General features: G+C 42.7%; 1 non-coding gene across 1 annotated transcript; it reads right to left on the minus strand.

Moving 5' to 3' along the window:
• Positions 1-966: 966 nt before the first annotated feature.
• Positions 967-1,037, minus strand: TRNAD-AUC (transfer RNA aspartic acid (anticodon AUC)). The gene has a single exon. It is a non-coding gene; the product is annotated as a tRNA-Asp (tRNA).
• Between the last annotated feature and the right edge of the window lie 5,369 nt (positions 1,038-6,406).

The following is a 6,406-nucleotide window of genomic DNA, read 5'->3' on the forward strand; positions in this document are numbered from 1 at the left end:
ATAATCCATTCACAATTTTCACATTCACATAGAACTTTGATCAGCAGTAATGAAGATTGCATGGAAAAATAAATGAAATAGTTTCTCAAGTAAAAATAATATTTCAAGCAAATATTCCCCGTTGACCTCACTTTACTTTGGTCTCCTGTTGTCAGTGTAAGGGACTGAGGTCGCGGCTTCTCCCTTGCAGCTGCCTTGCCCCTGGGGCCATGGGATAGACTGCCAGAGGGTGGATCTGTGCCTCCCCAGCACCGCTGGCAACACTGAAATAGTGTTGTTACCACCGGGAGGCCTGGAGTGACAGCGAGAACAAACGGCTTTTGTTTGGTGGGTCCCATCTCAGGGTGAAAACTGGCTCAACTGAGAGACAGTTGGATTGAGTTGCCTTCAGCCTGCCAGGACTCGGTGCAGCAGACCGCAGCAGCAGCCGTGCAGCACTGCAGGGCTGAAATGCAACAGGGAGGCTCAGCCTGCCAGCGCCAACCAAAGTCCAGCAGTGCAGATGGCAATCTGGGGAGGGTGCAGGGCCAGGAGCAGGCGGAAGGACTCAGCTTGGCCAGAATAGAGCTGGGTCCACCCTCCACTCCCAACACACACACACATATGCGTGCACACACACACGTGCATGCGCACGCGCGCGCACACACACACACACACACACACACACACACACACACACAATGTCCAGCCAAGATACTCTGTAATGGGCACGAGTCCAGCTTTGCTAATGTACCTCATGGACCTTTTCAGGGCTGTATCTTGCTCTTATTTTTTTCTCAGCACTAAAGTCAAGACACTCTACTTGCCAGCACCTCATCTGTGTCCCCTAGTTGTTGCTGTTTGGTTGCTAAGTTGTGTCTGACTCTTTTGCAACTCCATGGACTGTAGCCTGCCAGGCTCCTCTGTTCATGGAATTCTCCAGGCAAGAATACTAGAATGGGTAACCATTAATTCCTCCAGGGGATCTTCCCAACCTGGGGATTGAACCCGTGTCTCCTGCTTGATAGGCAGGTTCTTTACCACTGAGACACCTGGGAGGGCCTGTGTCAGCTAGACCAGTCCTATATTCTACTTCCTCTCTCTTACATGTTCCCATCTATATGCTCTGGGAGCTCACAATGATCACATCATTGTGTAGCTGTTAATTAGTCAATTAACTGCTCACTGAGCATTGAGCACTTACTATAATTCAGGCAAGGACTTGCTGGGGCTACTTGGTAGACCAAGCAGATAAGACCCCACCCTCCAGGGAGCTTGGCAGCGTGGGACAGTCTTTAAGCAAATGATCTCTTGGCAGTTGTAAACCATGATGTACTGTGGAGAGAAATATAGGGTCTTAAGAGAGAATTTTTCGGATTGGAGGAATTGACAAGGTGTCTCTGAGGAAGGGATTTTTATCTGGAGGTTTCATGGCTAAGTAGGAGTTCACCTGGTATACCAAAGTGGTCATACCAACAAACCCTTTTTGGGTTTGTTGATTGTATGTGGGGGGTGCTTCCAGGAAAAATAAACAATGGGGACAAAACCTGCCCTGCATCTGAGGGACTGGAAGGAGGTGATGTGACTTCGTTGGAGTGAGAAAGAGGATAAGAGGTAGGAGATGGGAAGAAAGGTCTTTTTAAGCATCTTTGTCTTTATTCAAATGATGCTCATAGGCATCTGCAGGTGGATTTGAAGCAGGAAACTTTATCTGGATTGGCTGCCAGACGGAGAATAGGTTGGAGAGGACACAGTGGAAGCTGAGACAGTTAGGACGTTCTGGAGAAAGAAGGACCATAGGAAACGTTGGATCCAACCTTTCCCCACATGGATGGAGTTGAACTGGTGGCCAAACTTTCCCAGTGAGTTGGCAGATGAGGCAGGACTTGAACTCTGGTTTAGTGATTTCTAGGCCAATATACTTGTCTCTACACCCCATTGCATTTAAGTAAATGATTTCCTTTTCATAGCAATAGTATAATGGGTGTGTGTCCTTCAATGGCCAATGAAGACATTTTGTGGTCTCATTAAAAGTATTTCAAAGAGAGTGATAAAGGAAAATTCAACACTTGTATTTTTATTACCTTGTAACCTGACCACATGGGGATGACCACTTTAGGTTCCCCATTATGTTTAAGGATTAGGATTATTATTAAGGATAATATGTGAGTCTAAGACTTAGGGCTTCCCTGATGGCTCAGATGGTAAAGTATCTACCTTCAATGCAGGAGACCTGGGTTTGATCCCTGGGTCAGGAAGATCCCCTGGAGAAGGAAATGGCAACCCACTCCAGTATTCTTGCCTGGAGAATTCCATGGGCAGAGGGCTACAGTCCATGGGGGTCACAAAGAGTCAGGCACAACTGAGCAACTAATACACACACACATAAGACTTAGGACTGCAAAGCCAGAGAGGCATGGGTTCAAATCTCAGATCCACTGTTTATTAAGCTTTGCTCCCTTAGCAAGCTGCTTGACCTCTCTGAGACTGAGTTTCTTCAACTAAAAATGGGCATAATAACAATAGTTTCATACTGTGTTGTTTTGTTGAAAGCAAATATGTGTCTGGGATATAGTAAGTGCACAATAAATGTTGGTTATTAGCATGGTGATGGTAATGTTGATCCATTTAGTCAAAGACAGAGTGTGTCTTTCTGAAAAGAGTTAATTTCATTTTAAATTAATCAGTTCTATAAAATTTATGGTCTATTATATACAAGGGTTTTTCCTAGGCATGGTTCCTATCCCCAAGATGATTAAATGGAGGGATAAGACAATCTAAAAGTAATTCTAACAACATTTCCTTGGAGAAATCCTTAGTGAAATGGAGGTTCAGTGACAGAGGTATGCCATCCAACTGGTGGAATTCTGAGAGTCTTGGGGAAAAGGTGGTTCCTAAAATGTTGTTTGGAGGATGAGTAAGATTTTATTGTTTTGAAGATGGGTAGTTAACCATTCTGGATATTTTCCTTTGCACTGCAAAAGTTATACTTGATCTCTAGAAAATTTAGAAAAAGTCAGTAAACAAAAGGAAGAAAAATCAAAATTCCCTTGTGAAGTCACCAACTGAGTTAACTAGTTACCATGGATTTGCATAATTTTAGAACATTTTATTATGCAAGTGTATACACACACAGTTATACAAATGGGACTGTGCTACCCTAGAGCCAGTTTTTTTCTTTTTACTTCAAAACACATTTTAAAATATTTTTCACTCCACTGAGTGTCTTCATTTGTATTTTTTTACAAGATGGCCACAAGAAGGGACACAGAGGTACAGAAAAACGAAGTTGACTTTATTCACAAGCCCTGGAGAGTCACTGGTGCACCGTGAGAGTGAGGGTATTATATGAGGAAATGCCAGGGCAGCGGGCTCCTCCAAGCAGGTGGGGAGCTGAGAGAGAGAGCAAGAAGCTGTGGGCCAGTGCCTTATTGGAGTGCAGGGTAGAGAATACAAGCAAAATGCATGAGGGGATTTCATAGGAGTGTTTGAATGTCACTGGATCACAGTCAGACTTCCCTAGTGGCTCAGACAGAGAAGAACCTGCCTACAATGCAGGAGACCCACACTGTTCAATATGGATTCAATCCCTGGGTTGGGAAGATCCCCTGGAGTAGGAAATGGCAACCAACTCCAGTCTTCTTGCCTGGAGAATTCCATGGGCAGAGGAGCCTGGTGGGCTACAGTCCATGGGTAGCAAAGAGTTGGACACAACTGAGCAACTGACACAGATCGCAGATAGAAGACAGAAAGGGACCAGTGGCAGGGGGCAGCCTTCTCACTCTGGCGTGCTTGCTTGTCTGGGTACCATACTCACAGTCTGTTTGTGGGAATGTTGAGACAGCAGGAAAATATATTTTATACTTCACAACACATGAGCTTAGACTTTTTAATGGTTACTGCGTATTTGACTCTTGGAGATCCAATAGTATGTTTAGCCAAGCTTCTATGGTTGAACATCTGGAATGTTTCCTGTTTGTTTTTTTTGGTTTGTTTGTTGCCTGTACAAACAATACTACAAAAAACACAGTTGCAGCTAAATAATGCAATCACACATGATTTATTTCCTCAGGCTGATTTTTTAGTAGTAGAGTTTCTGGCCCCAAGGGGCATGCCCTGTAAAAAAAATTATTTTATTTTCTAAGTTCTGTAAATGGTTAGTAGGCTTGCACTTTAAAAGGCACTGTATTTGTAAGTTTTTATTCTTTCAATTTTTATTAATGTCAAAATATTACATTAGTAATAATTCCTTACATTTTAATATCATCTTCCAGTTCTGAAAGCATGTTAATATACTTTCCATTTGATTTAATTCTTGCAGTAACTTTGGAGGTAGGCAGGTAGACACCATTGGTCCTCTTTTCAGATGAGGGAAACAGATCTCAGAGAGTGAAGTAATTTGCTTAGGGTGCCACACTTGTCGGTGACAGAGCCCCTGACACGAAACCCTGCTGGCTGCTTGCATTATACGGGCTGCCATCTCACCTCCTCCCCAGTGACTAATTTATCTATTGTGATATTAGCCTGAGAGAGAGTGTTAGACCTATCATACTCACTAGACCTGGTTTTGCAAGTTTTATACCATTTTTCCCTAACATACTTTTGACATTTATCTTTTTATTGAAGTATAGTTGATTTACAATGTTATGTTAATTTTTTCTATATAGCAAAGTGACTCAGTTTTGTGTGTGTATATACATTTTATATTCTTTTCCAATATGGTTTATCTCTGGGTCTTGAATGTAGTTCCCTGTGCTGTATAAGTAGGACTTTGTTGTCCATCCATCCTACATGAAATAGTTTGTATCTACTAACCTCAAACTTGTAATCCCTCCCTCCTACTCCCACCACCCCGCCCCCCCCCCCCCCCCCCCCCCCCCGGTCCCATGTTAACCACAAGTCTGATCTTTATGTCTGCAAGTCTGTTTCTGTTTTGTTGATAGATTCATTTGTACCATATTTTAGATTCCACATATAAGCAGCATAACATGGTATTTGTCACTTTCTGACTTACTTCACTTAGTATGATAATCTCTAGCTGCATCCATGTTACTGTCGCCAATGGCATTATTTCATTCTTTTTTATGGCTGAGTATCAACCAGTAACGCTGAAGAAGCTGAAGTTGAATGGTTCTATGAAGACCTACAAGACCTTTTAGAACTAACACCCAAAAAAGATGTCCTTTTCATTATAGGGGACTGGAATGCAAAAGTAGGAAGTCAAGAAATACCTGGAGTAACAGGCAAATTTGGCCTTGGAGTACGGAATGAAGCAGGGCAAAGGCTAATAGAGTTTTGCCAAGAGAACGCACTGGTCATAGCAAACACCCTCTTCCAACAACACAAGACAAGACTCTACACATGGACATCACCAGATGGTCAACACTGAAATCAGATTGATTACATTCTTTGCAGCCAAAGATGGAGAAGCTCTATACAGTCAGCAAAAACAAGACCAGGAGCTGACTGTAGCTCAGATCATGAACTCCTTATTGGCAAATTCAGACTTAAACTGAAGAAAGTAGGGAAAACCACTAGACCATTCAGGTATGGCCTAAATCAAATCCCTATGACTATACAGTGGAAGTGAGAAATAGATTTGGGGGACTAGATCTGATAGACAGACAGCCTGAAGAACAATGGATGGAGGTTCGTGACATTGTACAGGAGACAGGGATCAAGACCATCCCCATGGAAAAGAAATGCAAAGAGGCAAAATGGTTGTCTGAGGAGGCCTTACAAATAGCTGTGAAAAGAAGAGAAGCAAAAGCAAAGGAGAAAAGGAAAGATATTCCCATTTGAACACAGAGTTCCAAAGAATAGCAAGGAGCGATAAGAAAGCCTTTCTCAGCGATCAGTGCAAAGAAGTAGAGGAAAACAGCAGAATGGGAAAGACTAGAGATCTCTTCAAGAAAATCAGAGATACCAAGGGAACATTTCATGCAAAGATGAGTTCGATAAAGGACAGAAATGGTATGGATGTAACAGAAGCAGAAGATATTAAGAAGAGGTGACAAGAATACACAGAAGAACTGTACAAAAAAGATCTTCATGACCCAGATAATCACGATGGTGTGATCACTCACCTAGAGCCAGACATCCTGGAATGTGAAGTCAAGTGGGCCTTAGAAAGCATCACTACAAACAAAGCTAGTGGCAGTGATGGAATTCTAGTTGAGCTATTTCAAATCCTAAAAGATGATGCTGTGAAAGTGCTGCACTCAATATGCCAGCAAATCTGGAAAACTCAGCAGTGGCCACAGGACTGGAAAAGGTCAGTTTTCATTCCAATCCCAAAGAAAGGCAACGCCAAAGAATGCTCAAACTACCACACAATTGCACTCATCTCACATGCTAGTAAAGTAATGCTCAAAATTCTCCAAGCCAGGCTTCAGCAATATGTGAACCATGAACTTCCAGATGTACA

Source organism: Dama dama, chromosome 9, assembly GCF_033118175.1.
Source record: "Dama dama isolate Ldn47 chromosome 9, ASM3311817v1, whole genome shotgun sequence".
Taxonomy (NCBI): Eukaryota; Metazoa; Chordata; class Mammalia; order Artiodactyla; family Cervidae; genus Dama; species Dama dama.